This window comes from Paralichthys olivaceus, chromosome 7 (assembly GCF_024713975.1).
Source record: "Paralichthys olivaceus isolate ysfri-2021 chromosome 7, ASM2471397v2, whole genome shotgun sequence".
Taxonomy (NCBI): Eukaryota; Metazoa; Chordata; class Actinopteri; order Pleuronectiformes; family Paralichthyidae; genus Paralichthys; species Paralichthys olivaceus.
In genome coordinates this window covers 21,485,619-21,509,333 of record NC_091099.1, presented here as the reverse complement: position 1 = coordinate 21,509,333, position 23,715 = coordinate 21,485,619, and the positions used below count along the sequence as shown (strand labels likewise).

Here is a 23,715-nt window from a genome sequence, read left to right as displayed (position 1 = left end):
GGCATTGTATTGATTCTGCTGGGTTGGTGGGAAGCCAGAGAGATGCTATGTTAATGCTTCTACAGATGTCACATCTTGAATGAAGAAAATAGCAATACACACAAATACTGTATCTGTATGAAAAGTGAGTAAATACCTCTGATGCTCTCAACTATTACATGTCAAAAATGTGTTTATTTCTCTTTTTGTGTTCAGTCTTTAAAAGTCCAGATGTGCATTTGCTGCTGTTAACCTTCACACACTTTCTTTTAACTTCTGTGGACCATATGATGTTCCATTTCGCACAATGCTGTTTTAGAGCAGTGGCAATACAACTTCAGGGTGATTTATGAAGCTGCAGTTTGTGGTGCCGTTGAGTTGAACTGTGTTATGCTGGTGTTTCTGATATTTTTATCACCCCATTTATATAAATGAGCGCAGAGGGTAAAGTATTGTCTTGACCGTTGTGAAGGTAAGATTCATTGAAGATTTATTGTGTTGGACTGCATTTGTTTTTTTAGCCAGGTGACTCTAATAAACCCGGGAACAGAGTGTACAAGCAAGTTAAGAGGGTAAAAAAGCAAGAGTAACAGCTCAATGAGAGCACATGAAAGTTTGTGTTTCCTGGCTGTATTATATCGTGGTCTATGAGTAACTGTAAAGTCAACTGTAGCTACAAGGGAAATACCTGATGCCAAAAACGAAAATACACCACCACCAGCAAAACAAGACGATGGATTACAAGACAGATAACAACAACAAAAAAAAAATTATAATGTATTTCAAAGTGTTTATATATGTTCTTGGGTTGGTGTTTTTTTTTTGTCTGTTGCTCAGATTTAAGAAATGCACATTCATGACAGAGAAAACAATGTTAGATCAGAAAAAATAGAATACATCTACCGGTTTTTGTTTCCATATAACAGTGTTTCCACCGTGTTAGAAGATTTTGAGAGTGTAATTGTCAAAATTACCTGAACAGCTTCAAATGTCAGTCCAGGCAAATACGTCTTGTCAAGTATTTTGTTCTTAGAGCTCACGCAGAGTTTACATGTTTTCTCCAAAAACACCAATGAAGATTTTATTTGTTTTTATTTGATTTTAGGACTGATGGTGTAAAGATGTCCTTTGACAACATCAAAATAAGATTATCTACTTTTGACAACTTACAGAGAAAATAAAGGATCCAGCTCAAGGGAAATTGTCTCTAATTGGACAAAGAATGATGTGCTGCCCTAAAGCATGAGAAACCAATTATGTGGCAGGTATTGAAAATAAACAGGCTGCTTCACTCGGCTGTTCCTTTGAGGAAAGATTCATGAATTCCAGATCAAGCAAATGCAGTCGGGGCATCTAATGATGTCGACAGATAAATCTGAAGATTGACAGGGCATCGTGTTTAAAATTCAACCACTGTGATGAAGGGTAAGGAGGGACTGAAGCTAATTTTCCCAACACAGTGTGGACGTGAGCTTTCCTTTAAGAAACTCACACAGTGAAGTGAGGAATATTGTCTCATCTGTAAACAGACAACAGAAAAAGCACAGCCATTAACCAAGCAGAATTTCAGTGCATCTCAGGGCACCTCACTTTACATTCCTCTCCCTTCTTCACGACACGAACGCAGGTTTGCGTAGATGAGGACGTTCTCAATTCAAAGGTCAAGTCAAGGAGGTTATGTATGCAAGGTGGAGTGCAAGCCATTGAACAAGAACATTTCTCATTAGAGCTCACTGAGAGGTGTCCCGTCATTGCTCTTATGCAAATGATGAATCATTTTCTGATGCTGTACATGACAGTCATCCTCTGCAGAAGAATTTATAATCTGCACTCTTGAGGCACAGTGCAGCAGCTTTCAACGTGTTTCAAATTGATGTAGAAGAAACGGATAACATATGCTAAACTAATGCGTCCATACGTTGATATACTAATATATATATAATAGTAATAGTATCAATTTGTTTTTTGTTCATTAAATTCATTGTTATACAAACTAGGATTATGTTAATCTCTAAATGAAGTGTTAATTATGAGTGTTAGAAGTGTGAATTTGTGACAGTACAAGGTGTCTATATATGATTTCAGTGAAACTGAATCCTTATTGCACAGAGGAAAACAAGGCTTCACTGATACAGCACAGAACAGTTCGGTGAGATACGGCATGCGGAACCCTTCAACAGTGATAACAGAACACACGACAATGTGTGAGGTGAAGTGGCTTCATGCATGTCTTCTTTAAAAATGTCTTTTCACTCCCTTTTTAGTCAAATTATTCTATTTATTCATTGTATTTCATTGATTGTATAATAGGTCTGGGGGCGCAAAACGCTACGCTTATAGGACAATAATAACAAAACTCTGGACGGCAGCACTTACACTGACATTTATGTATGTTTGTTTAAAACATATTTTTAAACAAACATACATATTTTTAAAACAACATTTTAAGTGTAATAACTGAATGTATTCATTATATTTTATTGATTGATTCTGTTGTCATCTCGGGGATGCCAAATGGTATCCATATAAAAGATACAATTCTGGATGACAGTAAAGACACTGGCATGCATGCATGTTTTGTTTGAAAAAAACATTTTCTACACCCTTATAAGTCAAATCGTTATTTATTATATTTGATTGATTGTATTCTACATTTGGGGATGCCAAATTGCTCAGGGTGAAGAAAACAAAACATTTATTAGAAGGTATGTGTAAATACAGTATAGATGTATAAAGGCTATAGATGTCTGTATGTGTATACATGTGTACAGGGAAATTGAGAGATTCATGTGTGGACTGCGTTTTGTCAGATTTTACATTTATAATCAAGTCAACAGTTAAAATATTCCTAAATTTCTAAGGAAAGAAATATGGGTGTGTACATACTGTATATATATATTTCCAGCTAAGACTGAGACACCACTTCAAAAATGCCCTATTCAAGCAGAGGCCTGGTAAGCACGACTATTTTCCCTGTTGGCACCTCATGACAGCACTGAAAATACAATGAAAAAGCCCCACTAACTCGCCCGTATGTCTCATACATCTTCAGTCATGCAGAAGGCCGTCCGTCAGTTTTACTGCACATCGGCTTCCTCTCAACGCCACATCGATGACTGATGGCCCTAAGTGTAACTAGATAACTACGGCGGGGATGATAAAAATGTGAAAACACACATCCGAGACAGGAAATTGGCCGTTTTGGAGCAATTGATACAGACGAGCTGAAGTGATTTCACTTCCTGTAAGGCTCCTCCCTTGAAAAGCAGGGATGTGTGGTCGTCCATGGGGAGACAGCTGCAGATCGCTGGACGTATTACGACGGTACACGTACCTAAACAACCTCAATTTTGTATCTTAAACTTTTTCATCTTTCTCATATTTTTACAGTGGAACCTAAGATAAAGTCACAGGAAAAACAGTTTATTCTAATTCCTAGACATCAGCAGCGAGTAACATGGAATAAAGAGGTCTCATAAAACAATAGCCTGGTAAAAGTAAAGTAATGGGTCGAAGTGAATACCTATGAAATGGATCGCTGGGGCTCAATGGTGAGTAGAATATGAAAAGAGAGCGAGTCAGGCCTAAGAAAGTACAAGGTGACACAGTGATGATTATCAGTGAATGTCAGGATTATACCTGAACATGGTTTAGACTTCATTTTTTTCCTTTTATGCACCACTTGTCTGAAACAGTGAATTGATTGATGATGCTGATGAGGATAAAATGGTAAATGGTCTGTTTTTATAAAGAGCTTTTCTAGTCCTGCTGACCACTCAAAGCACTTTACAGTACAGTGATGCCACAGCTGCTCTTTCAGGGTTATGCGCACATTATAGAGGTCAGCAGTTTAGACTTTTTTTATGGAGCGCAATCATCATCTCTATACTATCAGAATAATAGAAATCATACCAATTGAGGACAAACGTGCTCTGATGGATCGTGTCTCCAACAGATATTTTTATCTCTGGCGTAAAGCTTGATCACATGATAAAATTTCAATCTCCCGTATTTCACCCAGCGCAGACACTCTGTATACAAGTGGGTGTAAAAATCACTTGAGTGCTGATTAATAATTCATCTGTGTGCTGTCACAAAGTGCTCGTGGTCCAATGCTTATCAGACTGCATTACCTCTGACACCGTTGGGATTGCAATGCTCAGGATGATTTATTTTTGACCAGCCATAAATAACATTTGCTGCTGCTGATTAAGCGAGGCAACTTAAAAGGCGAAGGAATGACGATTCGTGACACTACAACACTCACAGTTAAAATAAACACATTTATTTCATGTTTAACAGATAAGTCTGATTTTTTTTCCGTCAACTGAAAGGTCAAGTTTGGAGGAAGGGGAGCACTCAGGTATATTGACTTATACCGTATGTATATTAACACTAACACTGTGTGGTGAAAAAAAATCAACCCACACATTGCTGTACTTACCTGGCAAGTATCAAATGTGCTGAAGTTGAACATATTGACCAATAATGTCTGATATTGTTTTACTGAATACATCTGCAACTATAGGGCTGACAGCACAAACCTCTGCAGAGGCTAATGCCGCTCGCTTGAGCTATTGTGCGCTCGGGCTATCGTCCAGGGAGAGAGTCAGACCTCATAGTTTCCGCTGTACCCAAAATTGGCAGTTCTCTCTCACATTACAACTTGTCTTTCACTCATTTGTCTTTGTTCCTGTAACTCTGACTTGCATGTGAGAGCGAAGTTTGTGTGCATGCATGTGCAGCCACACTGCCACCATAGATTGAATGAGGCAGTGATATTAAGATATATACTATTAGTTACTAACATAATACATTTTGCTTATGGCATAGCCTCTCTATTCTACTTCTATTTTACTTTGTAATCACCCAGTAATTCTACTGCTACAACTTGACATAATACTGAATTTGTAGATTTTTCCTTTACATTTATTTAACAATTTCTTCATATTATTCTGTTATTAACAAACTCTAAATTAAAGGAAAACAAAGACTGTTCACACTTCACTACCAAATATATATTGTATATCCTGGAAGTCTAAGATACATGTCAAGTGTACTTCCTTTTGTGTACAGCATTGGGAATCTGAGTATTGACACAGCAAGTAATACTAAGCCTTGTTTTCAGACATCTCCACTTGCCTTGTCTTTTTGGCACATTGCAGCTTATATTGGTACATTAACGCCTCCTGTTGATGCTGTTGCGTCACCAGTGCTGGGACTACATATCATACTCAAGTACGCCACTGCATGTGACATATACAAGTAACAGTCCTTCAGTCCTGCACTCTGTGAACATAAAACTGCCTACGTCTGAAAAAACATTGCATGTGAACATAAGCTAGCCAGCTAGTGTCTTTCCCACCATATTTGGGAAACAATAATGCTTATATATACAGGTACTGCATGTTTTTCTAGGGCAAAACAGTTGCTCTGAACGCCAACCACCTGCTTGTGAGGAAACTGAAGTCCATCTATAAATTCCTGCATTTTCGAGGGAGGCTTTGGCTGACGTGGTGCAGTGATGTTGATTGACACCACGAGATATGGAGATCCGACATGTCAGTGTTTGAAGTGTGTGTTCAGACTGCTGTGAAATGAGTCTGCTTTGTTAAGCCTTTGTTTATAGCACCCTCACATATGAGATGGTGTCATGTTGTTTTCTGCATAATTTTCTTAACTGAGCTAATTGTTGGTTGCTTTGACGAAGTGTCAGACCGCACTTTCATATATCCGCTGCCTTTCAGTGCACCGAGGCAGGAGATGATGTTAGGTTTTGCCCACTCAATCTCCAATTCTGTACACTGCATGCTGATCAGCGGGAACGTCTCATAATTTGGGTAGTGCAATAATACTCACAGGCAGAAATTGCGAGCCTGCTGATTCCGAAGAGCTGCTGGAGCTGCTTACTGCGCTGAAGTCAGGAGACTGGAGGTGTGAGGTGGGCAGAGTCTCCCCCTAATCCACATCCCTCCGCAGCCTCCCTCTTCAATTGATCAGACACCTGCAAGAAGCAAGCGACAGAGGAAACTTACTCCAAGTCCCAAAGAATAAATCAGATACTTGAGTAATTCACTCATGCAATAGTGTTTTTCTGTCATCATATACAATAGTTACACACAGATACACTTCTTAGTTAATAGTTATTTCATTATTCTTCACAAAGCCAGACACATTTTACAGGTAAACATCTTCCAGTTGGTCATCTTATATTAAAACAACCTTTATTTAAAGCCTCTAACCCACATTGAGTCTGGTTCTTCAAGTTAAAAGGGTTTTTTTTTTTTCTCCCCACAGTCGCCAAGTATTTGTTGTGGGAACTCTTGGGTTTTTCTATAATATTGCAAGGACACTACATAAAGTGCCTTGAGATGATGAATGTTGTGATTTGGTGCTACACCTGAAAATTGAATACACTGTTTTACCTTGGTTTAGTAGCATACAGTGACATGGGGGTAGGGTGGGGGGTGATGAATGCTCAGAGACTTCTTGCTGTTCTGGCCTGTCGCATGCTGTAGATCTCTGTGTGAAGATGATTTGTACACTTTCAAATCACCTCTTAATGCAAAGTGTTTTTATGATGATATAGTGATTCTTTTTAGTTAATAGCTGCTCATTTACACATCTAGTGTGTATGGACTAATAAAGGCATTCATTTGGAGTTGTTATGATCAATCTAAGTACAATAATCACTTTGAGTTGATCAATATTTTACTCCACCCGCTCCTGAGGGAAATATTGAGCTTTTTAGCTGTACAGTGCTGAAAAAAACATTCACCACAGTCTCCTAGATTCTCATGAAGTGTGTCTGTTGTGTTGGTGCAGGGAGGGTAGTGTACACTAGGTTCATGACAGCTGCTTGCTGTGACCGTAAACCATATTGACAAACTACAGAGACGAGCAGAGTCAGAGTTATAATTCTCTTTTGCCTCCTCACTATAACTAACCACGGTCACATTCGCACAGTCATCTGCAAGGACATCCTCATTTCTCAAGATAAATTACATTCATGGAGTTTCCATAAACATAATGCATTAAAAGATTAAGATATATAAAAAAAAACATACCAAAACAACTAGTTGGGCATCATGATGGTCTGTAATTTACAATGGGAGGTATGGAATTAAATATACAATATACGATATAAATATATGGGCACAGATTTTCCACTAGGAAACTCTTAGCAAAGGTGCAAACCAGTGCTTTATCTTTGCTTTTGGATTTCCCATTTCTACTCACAGTAATAACCACATGCTCCATTTCCCTCCCTGTGGGTGAGAGACGATCAGACTCGGTCTTTGTGTTCCTTCATTACAGAAAATAAATAACAACACAGCTGCCTGTGAAATTTTTACTTTTCACATTTCCTTTAACCAATTTTGAATGACAGCATTTTACACTGGCAGCTGCTGGGAAAACCTAGTGGCAGGTGAGGAGAACAGAAGCATCATCAAAGAGACTTGGATCCACAAATCAGGAGCTGTAATATCTAAGCCATGTTCATCAGCAAACAGTGCAAAAGGGAAACACATTTGATCTTCCACATTCAGATACATACAGATAGAAATGGCTCATGCATTTAAATCAGAGAGGATGTAACTTCTCTTTGATTCCCTGGCTGGGGAAACTAAGACCTTGGATCCAGAGCAAAGTGTTGGAGCATCTGTGCTGCTGTAATTTGTCTGCAGAGATGTTGGCAGTAACAGAACACACCTTGTCCTTCCTCGGCAAGATGTTCTACATTTCATCCGCCTGATTACTGGCAAAACAATTAATTCCAATTCAAGATATTTGGTTTCAGGAATATTAACTAGCATCTGTGTTAGAGCTTAAATGTTACAGTATATGAATGCTTAGGGAGCAGCAGTAAAGACACACATTTTCAACTTCATTATTTCTCTATGCATATAAGCAAAATTTCCACCACAAAAAAATAGGACAGAAATATTCGACACATGTGGCAGCTATCATTTTAAAAGCAAATCAGAAATGGAAGCACGAACTACTGGATTTTATGACTGATTAGAAATCGAATGACTGGATCCCTGATGTGGATTTACAATGAAACAGAGTTAGTGTTTTTCTTGTTAAACAAATGCATTTAAGCTTAATGTCACTCTAAATTCCTCAATGTCCTACTGTTGGTAAAAATAGAGGCATTAACTGCTCACAACAAATCACCAATATTGAACATGAAGTAGCTATGAACAGTCACACCTATTGTATAAGCAGCAACAGAAACAAGTAATTAATTCAGTCACTGCTGTTGTCATATATTACCTAAATAAATTCACAAAGCAAAACATTGCTCCTGAAAGAACTTGTGTAGTCTAGTTTCAATGAAAAGAGCAATACAAAACAATGTTGACAGCACATGTAAAGGAGAAGGTGTATGTTAAGATAGGTGACATACAGAACACACATATATATATATACCTATTTACAGAAATTATTGGAAGAAGAAAAAGTAATAATAGAATGATGAGGTAAAATATAGCAACTAAAAATATATCTAAGAAATATAGAGAAGCAGGGGCACATAAGGATAAGGACAGAGGATTAGTGAGTGGTTTCAGGGTAAATAGTGATATGGCTGAGTTTTAAATACAGATTTACATTTAAGGATAAATAAATGGTGGACATTTTGATATCAAAATAGGAACAGATTTAAGGTTGAATTTGTGTTAGTAGTTAGTATCTATGACAACTCCTAATCTGACCTGAATCTTTGGGATATTTCACTTTCAGAAAACAAGCGTGAAGTCTCTTTACTATGTTTACAATGTTATTTCAATGGTCTGGCTGGATACGTCTGCATCATCGTGACATCACATAATCAGAGCAGACTGGGCTGGATCAGTCCTGTCTCAGAGAGACAGGAGCTAAAACCAGGCGACAGAGGCTGAAAAGAGGAGCTGCAGCAATGGACAGTGTGAGGTGATGTGTTTTCTGAATATTAAATGAAATGGTTTAAATAAACCTTTCAAGTAATATCCCTAATCAAAATTATGAGCATATAAGAGCATAACATGTCTCCTGTAGAGCAACAATAACAAAAATGTACTTTGCTCATGGAAGGAATGCTAATACCTTTAATGTGTGACACTGTTTTGTAGCTTGAAATAAAGTAAAATCCGAATCATTGTTATTCTCCTTTGCACAGTACACACTGTAGATATGTTTCATAGACACCGGTTTGCTGCCTGGCTAATACTTGTCCTGCTGCTGGAACAAAAAGTGAAGCAGTTAATGCTGGAAAAAAAAGGCTTGGTTGAAATGTATTGTTTTTATCCCCGCTGGATCTCAAAATGGTTTAAACCAAAACCCTCAAAACTGATTCTGTGTTATTTATGCAAACAATTGTGTGAAAAATTCAGCTTAACCTTCTTTCTTTTTACCCACAATTCTCCACAGCAGCGTGAATGATTGCTCACTATGTGATTTGATGCAAGATACTGTGTTATTCTGACTAAAGAATTCTCACAGCCGTATTCAGGCATTGATGGCATTACTTGCTGAAACAGCGAACATATTATGCTCGGCTTCCCTCTGATAATGCAGGAGGAGCTGCTTGAGTGAAACCTGGAAGTCGGCTCCCCATTAAAACTGATGCTGGGTATTTTGAGAGCGAAGCTGAGCCTGATAAGGGAATTGGCCCATTGTTTCCCCTCTTGAAAGCCATCAGCCTGGGCTTGCAAAAATTATTCCTGCCACTCCGTCACACTGACAGGACCTCAGAGAATATCACTCTTACTGCCACTGCCGCTACCACCCTACCTCCACCACAGCATGCCAAGCAGCAAGTAGCTACCACATGTTACTTTTATGAAGCATAGCTGACAAAGGCAACCAGGACACTCAACTGACACATTTATAAAATGCCGGTCTGGGGGGATAACAGCAATCACAGAACCACCCGAAAGCGAACCACCTCTCCTTCAACAACCTTATATATTTGCAGGTAAACAAACAGACACACTCACCTAGTTTTAATAAAAACCGAGAAACCCCATACAGAAAACAGGGTATGGGGAGAGAGATGAGTCACTGAAAAACACCATCTGCACAACATTTAACATTTAAACGTTTCAAATGGAGAACAGGGAACCAAACGAAGTGGAAAACTAGAGCATGATAGACGATGGAGGTAAAAATCCTACCAGCAAGCTCAACAGAAAAGTCATTTCAAGGCTAAGTGTATGATATAGTTAATAAAATACATGTATGCATAAGTGAAGTACGCATCAACAGCAGCAAAGCCCTTCTGAAGAGAAAAAAACAAAATAAACTTTTCTCAGTTTCTATCATGTGCTAGCATGATTTTACAAATCACCTCCTTGAGCATAAGTCTTTGCTACTGATAGCTTGGGACTTTCATTCCCCCCGTGTCTGTGACAAGATTAGGCTATCTCTCCTTGTGCACATGGATGACTGACTCCTTGGGGCCGGTCGCATCACTCTTTCACCCCCTCCCTCATCCAGAGGCAGAAAACGTTTCTATTTTCAACAGGATTAGGTCTCACCACAGGCCACCTGACAGGCGAAAGCATCTGCGTGGCACACGCCCCCCCAGGCACACAGCAGAACATATCATGGCCTCGGTGACTAACAGGGATCCCGGGGAGTGTACCTTACAGTGGCATGCACTGTGGGTAACACGTTTCCAACTTCTCTACAGCATCTTTCAACCGCCCTGTCTCAAACATTTACACCATCTACGTACAAGCAGTAAATAAATGAGTGGATGGGACAGAAGAGTATTCATTGTCTCTGGCTGAGTTAACAAACATCACATAACTTCAGAAGATGAAGTGGTTCAATATCCCATATTTTTAAACCTCAGACTAATTTAAGCAAACAAACAAATAAAAGAAATTTAAGATGGCAGCTATCAGTAGGTTCCAAAATATTAGCACACTCATTGTGTTGTTCATAACTTTTGTAGGCAGCCCTGTTGCAGTTTCTCTTATCCTCATTTGAGGATAAACTTTCAGTCAGCGTGTTGTGCATTATTCCAATAGATTCCATTAATCTGGCCTCTGTAATCCGTAACTAAAAGTCGCTCAAACAAGGGATTTGAAATAGATACATTTAAAAATGACCTTTTGAACATGAATATTGTATTCAAATATATTACAAGCATACACAATCAGAGCAGGAAAAGGAATTGAGAAGATTTAACTAAAAAGTTCACAGTTTAAACAAACAGTGGCTTCAAAGAGCCTGTGAGTAAGACACTTCACCCCACCTGCACCACAAAGGACTGTCGGAAACTCACCCCCAAGTGTTCTTACTGATTAAACAGGCTTTCACACGCACACCTTGTTTGGTCCTTCATATGTTTCACTTTAATCCACACCAAAATACCAGCTATGGAATTTTCCTTGGACCATTTTTTTGGATAGTTTGGACTTTGGACCAAAAGCAGGAAGTTGAGAAGGTCTTAAACAATAAGAGAAATGGAAGCGCTTGCAGGAGTGCTTGGTGTCTCAACTTCAGACGTTATAATGTTTGAAGTACCGGGATGTTCAATTTGCTGGTAATAACACAGTGGCAACGAAATGAACAAAGTAACCTGATTCATTCATTATCTCCTTTCAAACATACAACTTTTATCTATGCATAAATAAAAAATGTTAGGAAATAAAAATTAGCCGAATTAACAACATGTCATCTGATGTCAGATGCATGCTGAATATCATGTATAAGTAGACACAGCCAAGGGAGGTGATGGCAAAAGGACAACAGTTCCTTAGTCTGCTCCCTTATCTACAATGTGAAACCAAAACTAAGTGGATCAAATGTAAAACAGTGTAACAAAGACACAAACTTGGTTTAGACCATTAACCAGACTGCTGGAGTGTTGGGGGGATGGAATGTGTAAATGATGAACTTTCTCTAACCCAATAAAAGAAAAAAGGAAATCAGCAGTAGCTGAATTAATCTGCAGGCTAATCATTAATATGAAATGCCTATGTGTACAATGGAATGTCTTCAGTCCTATTATGTCATTTTCTTAAGCAACTCAAATCAGTATTCACAATCTCCATGAACATGAACAGTCAGCAATTAGTGAGTACACATATTAAAACCGTCCGTCTTTAGAACTACAACAATTCAACTGGAAACCATTTCAAAACTGAGCTGAAGTTAAAGTAAAAAATGTATGTGGATTTTATTTTTCAATTATTTCTACTTTAATAGAAATATTTAGGAATAATAAATATGGTTTTGCTTCCTTTAAGACAGTGACAAGCTTTATACTGTTTAATTCATTGAACATAAAGCAGGAGCACAGGGCTTTAGCTTAGCTTAGCATAAAGACTGGAATCAGGGCAAACAGCTCACTAATTAACTTATCTTGTTAATTTTGCTTTCTTTTTAATTGTGGAAAAATATTTATCTGTACTAAACAATACAACATTAAATATTGCACATTTATGTCCATGGCATTAAACCATGAGAACGACAAATGTTTTCATTTTGAAGCCAACTGTCTTTCCTCTGTTCTTCAGTAACGTGAGGGAAACTCTCTGTACTTCCACCTTCTCCTCAAAAAGAAAAAGAAACTAATAAATAAACATCAAGTCCCAAGCTGTATTTGTGTCCTTAAGATCACCGCAGTGCGAAAATAAAAACAAAGAAAACCGACGACCCACTGCGATGGTGGTTTCAGAAAGCTGAACGCCTCTTTGGTTGGACATTTTTTTCATCCCAATCATATTATTCAAAGACAATTTCCGTAGTGTGATGTGATTTAAAATAATTTCACTACAAGAGTAGGGAGAAGAAGCTGAGGGCTAAAGTGTCAAGTGAAGCTCCTTTCAGACAGCGCAGGTTAATAAAGGAATACACTCAACCTTAACATCCTGTATTTGGGCCTCTTATTTTTCCTCAGCCAGCACTGTCACAGAAAGACTTTCTATAGTCTAATTAATGTCAAATGACATGATGGGAAGATCAAGGATGGATTGAAATATAACTTAAAACACATCTTGAATGTCAAACAATTTAAATGCACGGCAACTTGATTCATCAAAGCATATTGAACTTGAAAGTAAATCAACCATCAGACTGAATTTTGGATCCACTCCTATTATACATGATCCTCCCAAACAGAACCATGCAAACACATGGAGACAGGAGACAACAAGATGTTCTTGGCAGGTGTTTCACTGCCTGTTCACTTCCAGGCATGAAGTGAAAATGGCGGTTGAACATTTGGTCTGCATTTCAAATCTAATGTGCTAGAGAGCAGAGCAACAACCACAGTAAAATCTACATTGTTTGCAAGCTAAAGCTGTAAAGGATGCAACACATTTTCCTGCACAAGCTTCAAGCACCACACAACATGTTAAATAATCAATGTAAAAATACATCCATGCTATTTTTGAAAACACTATTCATTTTGGCCACAAGAGATGGAAAAGACAAAACACTTAACATCATTACAGAGCAAGTGAGGCTACGACAGCAAGAAGGACAATGTTCAACTGAGGAAGACTGATGACAAAAGGAAGATTCAAAGATGTACTTTCACATAAAATATAATAGAGAAAGTGAGGTATCCAAGTGTTGAAGACCCAATATACAGGAACCTATTGTCACCCATTTTTACCCTTAATTGTATAAACCTAAATAAATCACCTTCTTCTAATAAGCCATAACATCATCTATATTCTTGCATGTCAACAAAAGCAACAAAGTTTAAAGAGCCACATATGCTAATATATTGAATGTCATGTCATTGTGACTATGAGTTGTAAATATTCATGTTTGTTCCCTCTCATGTGGTGGTCTCTCAGTTTTGCATTTCATTGACTCTTTCAGGAACAGTATGAACGGCTGACATCAGCTAAAAGCAGCACACTGTAGTGTCCTGCTGTGCAATCTCCCGTTGAACTGCGCAGTCGATATGACTGATACCCCTAAGTTAGTACTGCCAGGCCTAACTAACATAAACAAAGACTAAGCTCACTATCATTTACCAAACTCATTGAATGTTTGCGATTAACCTGATTCCTTTGGCATATCAGGGGGTTTCAGGGGGGGGCACCATGTAGCCTTGTGTCCCAGTGCTGGCAATGGTTAACAAGATTCAACTGATTAATGTTGATGTACAATAAAAAGGGATGGATGCATTTTTCTGCTTCATGTGATCTTTCAGATTTTTGTGGTGATGGATAAATACTGTAACGGACAAAGCTTCAAAGCTTCGAGGTATTTGGGTTAGCTCTGCTATTTTCACAGACTTGCAGTCAAACTACCAGCATCTATATTTTTGAATTAGTTCTTCTCCAATGCCCTTAATTACAATGCCTTGTTTAATATGCCTGGATATATATATATATATATATTAGGTTTTTTATTCTAATGCACTGTCAGAGGTGAAAGTGCACAACTATAAAGGTGATCTAGGGTTAAATGATTCCACATGGTTTCTATTTCTGTTTTGGAAATTCAGTTTCTCAAGGTCACATGAGCATAGGACGCATCTCATTTATGAAGGTATTTTTCACACCTAAGATGTTTATTACAGTTTAATCACAGTGGAGTGCTTTGGCCCCTTGGGTACAGCAGGACCAAGAGTAGGATTTATACGTTGTTTTTGTAGTTTAATTCAAAACCAAAATTACAATCGTTTGTTTATTTTCTGTCAAGAAAGATCTCTGCACAGGTCATGTGCAATAACATGTTTGTGCATCACCACATGGATGCAGAGAAATTGAATACTGTTGTTTTGTTCTACATTAGCTAAAGACGCCACATTTGCCTCTCTCCATTTGTCATTATTTATCACATGAGTTCAAGCTGCAGTCTTGACTTCTTGTTGTCAGCTGAATTATTTTTTCTGAGCTTTTTATGGCACATACATGCGGTGCAGCAAAGTGATGCATGATCTGCTGTCAGTCACCAGAACTGGAGGTCCCTGCTGGGGTTCATGTTGTGCTGATGGTGCAGAGTGATACTCACTTAAAGTGTCCAAGGAATGAGTTACTTGTCAGTCCGTATGATGGACTGGTCCCATTGGTCCCTTTAAACCAGGCCAGTGTGAACACAAAACGAACAAGAAATAGTGACATCGCCCTCAACCCAAAAGAGGTAAAAACAAGAATCCCTCACTGGTCACTATGTCTTTGACAGTAATATTCTCAAGGTGTATATAAATGTATATCAGTAAACCTGTAGTCTCTATAAACAGAACCTGCATACAAATATAAAGAATCTGTAGACGAGGGACAAGACTTTGGGGCTGGAAGCCGTCTGGTTTCTGTTTCTAGGGTCTGTTTCATTTGGGCAGGTTTTGGTTGCCTGCAGATAAACAGTCCGTGTGGAGAGCAAGAGAGGTGGACAACATGTACTGCAATTCATCAGCTTTTTATAGACATTAGCAAAATGCCTTCTAGAAAAAAACACGCAAGAGACATGTCACTAGTTGTGCTTGACTCAACAGTGTATGGTGAATACACACACACACACACACACACTCCGGAAGCCACAAAATACTGGTTGTTACCAATTGTTGTTGACAATGCCCAATGGGCTCCAAGATCTGTAAACCTGCAACCACTCCTTTTTACGTTTACTTACATATTTCACAACCATCTCCACTCACTCTCACACACACAAACACACACATCATAGTTAAACTCCAATGAAGGAATAGAAAACCTGACATGCAACTGTAATTATTTGCTCCCTGAGTTTTCATGGCGCCTTTGTTTTAATGGTTCATGACACCTCTCTCTCTCTCTCTCTCAAAATTTAATGACTTCATTTAAAAGTATACCACAATTAACATAATTATGGAAACCTATAGCAAAGTCAGTGTCATGACGGTGAAAGATGCTGTGAATGCTGGGGCCGTTAGTTAGCTCCATCTTTAATGTAAAGGCAGCATTTTTAATGGGGCAGATAAGGGAGGTGTCCAGGGAGCGTCGCAGGTTTGCCGTAATAAACTGATGAACAATTAATTAATTACTCATTCGTGAGGAGCAATTTACAACAATTGTAGTGTTTCTTTGTTTAAATACGAGTTGTGCCTCTCCGAGGTTTAACACTGCAGAAGAGCCAGTAGTGCTTAAATATATTAATTTATGTTTTGGTCATTTGAGGGCACAATGAAAAATCGGAGCTCCGTCTCGATTCCCCATTTACACCACTCCATACCAATTTCTAGATAATCCATCAAATAATTTGCTTCACACAAGCAAATTAATCTTCACTGTATAATTATAATATCATTAAAAAGCTGTGTATTCCTGAAAATGATGCCTAAATGATTTCATGAATCATTCAGTCCGAGATGTTATAAAAAAAACAGATGTTATATAGAATCTAATGTCCCCCACAGCAAAGAAAAGTTTTTCTTTGCTAATTGTTAACTGAACACATTGGCACAGAAATGTCTTGGTTCAAGTGACATGATTAACTCAAGCTATTATTTTCCATTTGATCCGACAGAGAACACAAAGCAATCACATCGAAAACAAAATGTCACAGTATCTCATACCCTTCATCTATAATAAACTTCCATTTATATCTAATGAGTTTTAATCAACCACAACAAAATCACCTTGAAATTCCATGAAATACAAACATACAATACAAGTTTATACTAATTGCCACATATTGTTTATTCTTATTCATTCTGCAGGGGAAAAAAAACTGTATAAATTGCCTTTAACAAAATTAAAATATCCAAATGTGACTTGTAGAGTGAGTCACTCTCTGCAGATTTAACAAAAAGACAACTTTATTATACTAATATTGAATAAACAATGCATTTTATTCAAGTTCCTGACTGCTGGCACAATTTTCATTAATTTTCCAAATGCATGTCTGTCTCATAATAATGCCCTCACTTACCGTAATTGCAGTCTTGGCTGGCTGTCTGTCGAGACATATTTATAGCATTAAGAAAAGTTTACTGAAAGGATTAAGTTGTCAAACTATTTTACATTCTAAGCATATTTCTAAGGGCATGGCATCCTTTCAGTGGTCATAAAAGCACCAGCGTCTCTTTGATGACCGAGTCGTTTTACTCCATGAGGGGAAGGTAAGTCTGATAAAATAGCAGAGGACTATAATGGCAGCTTTAATAAGGCAAACCGTTTATAGACACAGTGCCCTTGTTAGAGTTAGATCAACAGCTGAATGACTGGATTGGGTAAAATAAAAGTACTGACACAGGGTCAGTGTCAGCTTTTTCATCAAAATAAACGTGGTAAAAGCTGAGTGGGCCAAATGGTTTTAATAGCATCACCATACAAGCCAGTAGCCAGGCAGATTTACCTTTAGCCTCTGTGTACCCTCAGGTTAGGCTTTTAACATTTTTGCGTTTGAAAGGCTGAAACACCAAGTTTTAACTGAAGATGATCTCTCTCTCTCTTTTCCACCCATCTCTCCTCTCTTCCTCTTTTTTCTCCGCTCACCCCAACCGGTTGAGGCAGATGGCCGCCCACGCTGAGTCTGGTTCATGAGGTTTCTCCCAGTTAATGAGGGAGGTTTTTCTCTCCACAGTCGCCAAAGTCCAAGCTCATTGTGGAAACTGTTGGGTTTCTCTATAGATTTAACGTCTTGGCCTTTTATGTAATGATCTGGCTCTTAAAATTGAACTGAACTAAATACCTTTTATTATAATTTATTCATCATTTTGCCATGGATTTTTTTGTGTGAAGCACTTTGTAACCTTGTTACAAATAAATTAAAGTTTATTTATAAAAAAAATATTATTATTAAAAAGAAACTGGATGATTGTAATTTTAAAACTCCTGAGGAAATAGAGTAGATTAAGATATCCCATACAGTACAGGCTGTATTTCTCTGTGACAGACTGTGACAGCCATCCATTCCATTAATCAATGGGGATGCAGGCGGGGGGTGGGGAAATGAGCTAAGAGGTATAACCAGCCTTGGGAAAATTTACAACTTAGAGGAAAATGATTGCACATTTAAAGCACATGATATATCAACTCATCTTTACATATCCACTAGATACATACTTACGCCCAGAATGTTTTGGTGTGAGCATCTCGAGAGAAAATCCATGCATAGTTCATGTCGACCTGTGGGCTCGCTGCCCAGCCTGAATATTAATGACGATGCCAGGAGACCAAGGAGACTCATCGTAAAGCTGGGTCATTATTGCAGAGTAGTTAGAATACTGAAACCGCCTTGTGCCCTCAAATTGGAAACCGTGTGGATTTGCAATCTTGGGTTCAAATAAATCTACATCATATGGAATTTACCACTTTTGTTCAACATACAGCTACTATAGTAGTGGTTTGAAAAGATTCATCTTAGTGTGATTATATAATGTTAATATCATGATAATGTAGAACATTTATAATCTGAAGACTGTATGAGTGTGACAAATCAAACGTTAAACATAGATCTGATGCTATTTGCAATATTTTTGTATCAAAGCAGAGCTGCATCTCACCTACTAATTCACGTGCCTCTGCCTGTCTGTGGAACGCAAATCTCATGAATCGTTCTTCTAATCCGCTTCACACTTGACGTGTGTTTAGTTAAAGAAATGATGGTGCAATTGGGACACAGGATATGTTTAATATTAATAGAATAAAGACAGACAAACAGTGTGGACCGAGATAAACATGTCTTCTTCTACTTCATTGGATAAATTACGCACTGGCCGACAACTGGTGGCCTGGAGGTCGAAAACTGCCCCACCAGCAATTATATCTGTCCAGCCGGTTCATTTTGATCATTTGATTAAATGTATTTCAACATATGTGACCGATACAGACATTCACAGGAGTCATGGGCGCTGATCGTCCTGGCAGCAATGTTGCAGGATCAGCAATTTCTTTTAAAAGTAAAAGCACAATGTTCATTTTGTTGCTGCAGTGCTTTAAACCAAGCAGAACTACAGAGGTTTTAATTTATGAACTTGGGTTTGAAGATTGTGTAGGTTGCTTTACAGACCTTTGAAATGGTCCACGTGAAATATATGAAAAGGTTAAGTAAATCATTCAAACTACACACATAAAAAGTAATAAAGAAAATTCAGTTTCATTTCATGAAGAACTCTGACAGTACAATAGAATCTGGTTGGTCATAGCTCCCTTTTGCAGTTTAAAAAAGAAAACTGCAACCAGTTTTTACCTCAGGCCAAAAAAACAGCCCATTCCCAACAGGCAGGTTTACAACGGACACTGCACTAGTCATAAATAAAGACGCAAATTAGCTTTCACTATCAATAAACGCACTTCCTCTTGAGCTTATGTCTTTGCATGCGAATAGGAGACTGTCTCATGATTCAATGGCGGCATCATAAAACTTAATATTACATGGCCTGACTGCAGCAGGAAAAAGACATCACCATGACGGATGCTGTAGTGTATCCGCTGGCCAGATGTTCCTGTGACGTTACAGAAAACACACTGGCTCTCACCTTGAACCATCCTCATCAAAAAGGTTGTCAACATACACACTTTCTGCTGACTCTGTATCATGGCTGCTATAACTTCATCACCAGTGCCACTGGTGTCTTGGCCTCTGTTTACACCTCTAAAGACAGATTGCCATTCAACTAAAATTTGTTTTTTACTTCTGCGCAAACAAACACTATTATTGCAGTGGCACATTAAACCCTCTCTTCCCCTTTAATAATGATTTTATGGTGACACAGAGTCCCGAGACATACTTGATGTTAGTATTCCCTCACTGATGCTTAGGAAATGATACATATTAGTGCTGCAGCCTGAAACCATATTCAGCACATGGCACCAGAAACAAAATAGCCAACTTTATACTCATAGACATTTAATTCACAAATGGATTGTGGAGGGGTCCAAGGAAAAGAAAGTAAAAAAGAGGCAAATTCTCGAGGAGCAGATGGTTGAAATGACTCGAGAGTTTGGTGTGAAACAACTTGAGATTTAGTGCATGACTAACAATAACGCAGCCAAAAGCACTTGAGCTTATTTCATAAGCATAAATGAGATAAAGTGCAATGGAGTGGCATTTCAGGGTCTGGAGATTAACAGCAAATTTTAATTTGTGATTCGCAAAGGCGTCCAACTCCTGACTGACTGGTTGGGGCTCAGAAACAGTTTGAATAATTTTGAGGCAGATAAATAATGAGATGCTGACACATTTTCGTACAGTCACCACCTCTCTCTGAAATATGGATATTGTTTTTAATTTTAGATGAGCCAGGAAAACCTAAGACTTAGCTGAAAACTATATCACATTCCTGGACTAAATACTATAAAGAAAGAAATTAGCATTTTAATCATGAGTGTGCAGTTTCAACCATATGGCTGTTATACCAAACTCTGTGCTAGGTGCATGTAAAGTAGTAATACAAGCATTATAAGTTGTGGTTACTAATTATGTTAGTCATGAGTGAATAGGGTATTTATAATCAAATCTACATACTGGATATGGTATCCAGATCCTTTACCTAAGAAAAACAAGAAATAACCTATGATAATAAAAGCAAAAATCATGGTATCTGAGCTAAGGTAAAAAAAAGTATTATCAAAAATGTACTTATGCTCTGAAACTGATATATTATGCTAAATCTGTTGGAAGTGAAGCTAGTTTGAACCAAGATTAATTTAGAGTTTGTGATATGATTTAAATAAAAAGCTGCGCTTCACACATTTTTAATTGTACCTTTCTCTAATCTTTGCTTTCTTTGTACCTCTTTATGCCTTGATGAGTGAATTATGTTAAATTAGTTTGGAAAGGAAAATATTACTTGGCTCACTACATTGATCAAATACTGCAAATGTGATGCATTGAAAAGTAAAGATTTTCCCTTGAAGTGGCTCGAACTATACTTTACTGTACCATCCCTGAGTCAATCAGTTTCCCCTGAGAATATATCAATCAATCAATCATAATTTCAGAGGCTCAGTGTATATTTCTTAAACATTATAAGAAATTACATTTAGCTTTTTATGGTAGGACTTTGCTTATGTGCATAACCTACTTTGTGCTTCAAATGCTTGGTCTCACTGTGTGAAACTTATTTTATTTGATATGAAAAAGAAAAGCTGCCTTAAATGACCGATAAATAAAATATGATCACATCCCTCATGGGGTTTACCTGGGGTCTTAAGATCTGAGCACCGCGCACTGCACAGGAAGACCCCCTGAGATCTCTTCCCCCATCTCAATGGCCTTATCTGTGATGTGCAACTGATGAACTCCTGAAAGACTCTGTGGGTTTTCGCCCGTATGGATCAACTGACAGGAGGATGGGGCGCTTGGTCTATTTCTCTCTCACTGGGAGATAAGTGCTGTCTGTCAGCGTGATTGACATATTAAAGAAGGGTGGCCTCTGTCATTGTTGGGAGGACTTGACTTCTGGATGGTTTTCCCAGCAGTTCACTGGTTTCTAATATACGCAATACACACAATATACGCAATACACGCATTATACGCAATACACACACAATAAATACGTTTAATGGATTCTTACGCTAAAACCTGGAAATTAAACAGGGGATTTTAGCATGGACCACAATGTAAAGATTCAACATCAGGGAGCATGTCTGGCATTATTGAACGCAGTGTAGGTTTACAGTATAGAAGTGTTTGTATTGTGTGTATTAAAATTAAAAAGGTGACTGAACTCATCAGTTTTAATAAGGTTTCAGTTATTTTTGATTCTATACCCCTCTGGCATCACTTAAGCTGCTTCCAGACACGCGCTGAACTACGAAGATCCACCACACTTTCACAAGGGGGTTTATGTGCACATGTCCAAGTGAGATCATCCACAGTTTCAACCGACTTTCTCCATCTGTTCCCCTAAGTCCACAGAAAGTCCAGAGGAGCTGATGTGAGAACACAGCAGGAGATCCTCTGCAGGAGTCACCGTGAGCGAGTGGGTGTGTTGATGACGTTTCTAACATGCAAACTGAACAGAAAAGGATTCAAATATCTCTGGATCAAAAAGCGGAGCAATAGGAGACATTGACAAAGACGTCAAGAGAGTCTGTGATGATAAGAGCTGATGACGGTGCCAATGTGCTGTAAACAAAAACCAAGTGAACTCCAAAGCAGAATTAAAACATCACATGCTGCCTCCGCTTGCTACCTCACCCCTCCCTTGCATCCTCAGGAGAATTTATTGTTGTCATTGTGAACCTGTCTGAGCAGAGAATCTCCCGCTGCGTTGTTCTTGTGCCAAAGGATTCTCCAGGGCTCCTCTGGAGGTCATGTTTGAAATGTCTTTAGACTCCCACAGAACTCCAGACAATCTCCTGAATTATCCAGAAGGGCTGTATGTGAGACCGCAAATGTCCAAGTCAGCTGCTGCGGACATTCTCCGGAGTACAAACCCATTTGAGAAAACAGCAGGAGATTATCTGGAGGATGCACCACCAGGGAATGGTTGCATTGATGACATTTCTAACATGGAAATAATGCAAAGCTATAATAAAGTATTAGAATAAAATAGTACAAAATAACACATCTCTCAGGATGAAAAAGAGGAACCTTACGCAGAGAACACACCAACGAAGATGTCAACTGGGAAAGCCTACGAGATTCAAGCAGCACTTCAACGCCAGTGTAGATGTGCTATAAACAAAACAAACATGATCTCCACAGTAGAATCTATACTTCAAGCCCTGCTTCTGCTGAATGCTCCGGAGAATTCTGTGTTGTTGTGAAGATGTCTGACTGGCAACTGCTTAAATGAGGCTTCTAGTATTTAGCCAGAGAGGACTCATAGGAAGACGTGCACATCAAAGCACTAACAAGGCTCTGTGTTGCATTTCCTGAGTTTTCTACACTGTTAACAAGTGATTGGTTTCCATAAAACGTTTAGTAATAAATCCTGGTGCAGGGAGTCACATTAAACACATTCACAACACACCACCGCCAAGGAGGTTCGCCTGACAGAAATTGATGATAAGCGTTTCAAAGCTGCACTGTCTTCCTGGTCCGTTTCCTTGTCCGACAATACATAGCATTACAACGAGCAACAGAAAAGGTGTGTGAGGAAAACAGCCCATACATAATGCAGCTGCGGACTCACACACGGCCTTATACATCAAAGGCTGGACGGGCCAGGCTCCCGAAAATCACAGAGGCTGTTTTGCATTTACTTCTCCATCCTTCAAAAGCTGCGCGGGCAAGACTGGGAGAAGCCACAGAAAAGTAATTGGAAATTCAGGCCCACACCAGAGGCCACCATTTATCAGACAGAGATAGGTACAGTAGCATTTTTACCCAACTACTTTTGTGTTGAGAGGATTGATAGTCGTTCACAAGTGGTTTGTTACAGATGAGTTTTGTGATGCAGCAGTGCAAGTACAGAGTTTTTCATATTTGGTCAGACTAAGCTTTTACTCAGCTGATGCTCCAGCTGAATGTAGTCTTCATTTGTTAAGCAAAGCTGGATAATAGTAATAAAAAATAAATATCAAAACACTGCTTTACTGCATGCACAGCACCCTATCACATTAAGTATTTAATCTGTGTATTTACAAATGTATAACTGGGTCATTTCCCTCCAAAACTCAACTCACTAATTGAGAAAAGCAAAGTGCACTGTCATGACCGAGCAGGAATGTTTTATCTCCATGTGGACTCATCCTCGTGCTCTTCATCCATGTTCGAGTCTGCCACCAGACAAGCAGGTCAAGAGGTTTGGAGACTTAAAATTGCCCAAAGTTATGGATGTGAGTGACTGTCTTTCTGTGTTACACCAGCGATGGAGTGACAGGACGCCCAAGGTTTTACCCT

At 38.6% G+C, this 23,715-nt stretch overlaps 1 protein-coding gene across 1 annotated transcript in view; it reads right to left on the bottom strand.

Annotated features, from left to right (window-relative positions):
• Positions 1-23,715, bottom strand: part of lingo1a (leucine rich repeat and Ig domain containing 1a) — a 127,995-nt gene that overhangs the window by 56,861 nt on the left and 47,419 nt on the right. Inside the window, exon 2 of the mRNA XM_069528591.1 lies at positions 5,839-5,983. The gene's annotated coding sequence lies outside the window, so the exon portion shown is untranslated. The remainder of the gene's footprint in view (positions 1-5,838; positions 5,984-23,715) is intronic.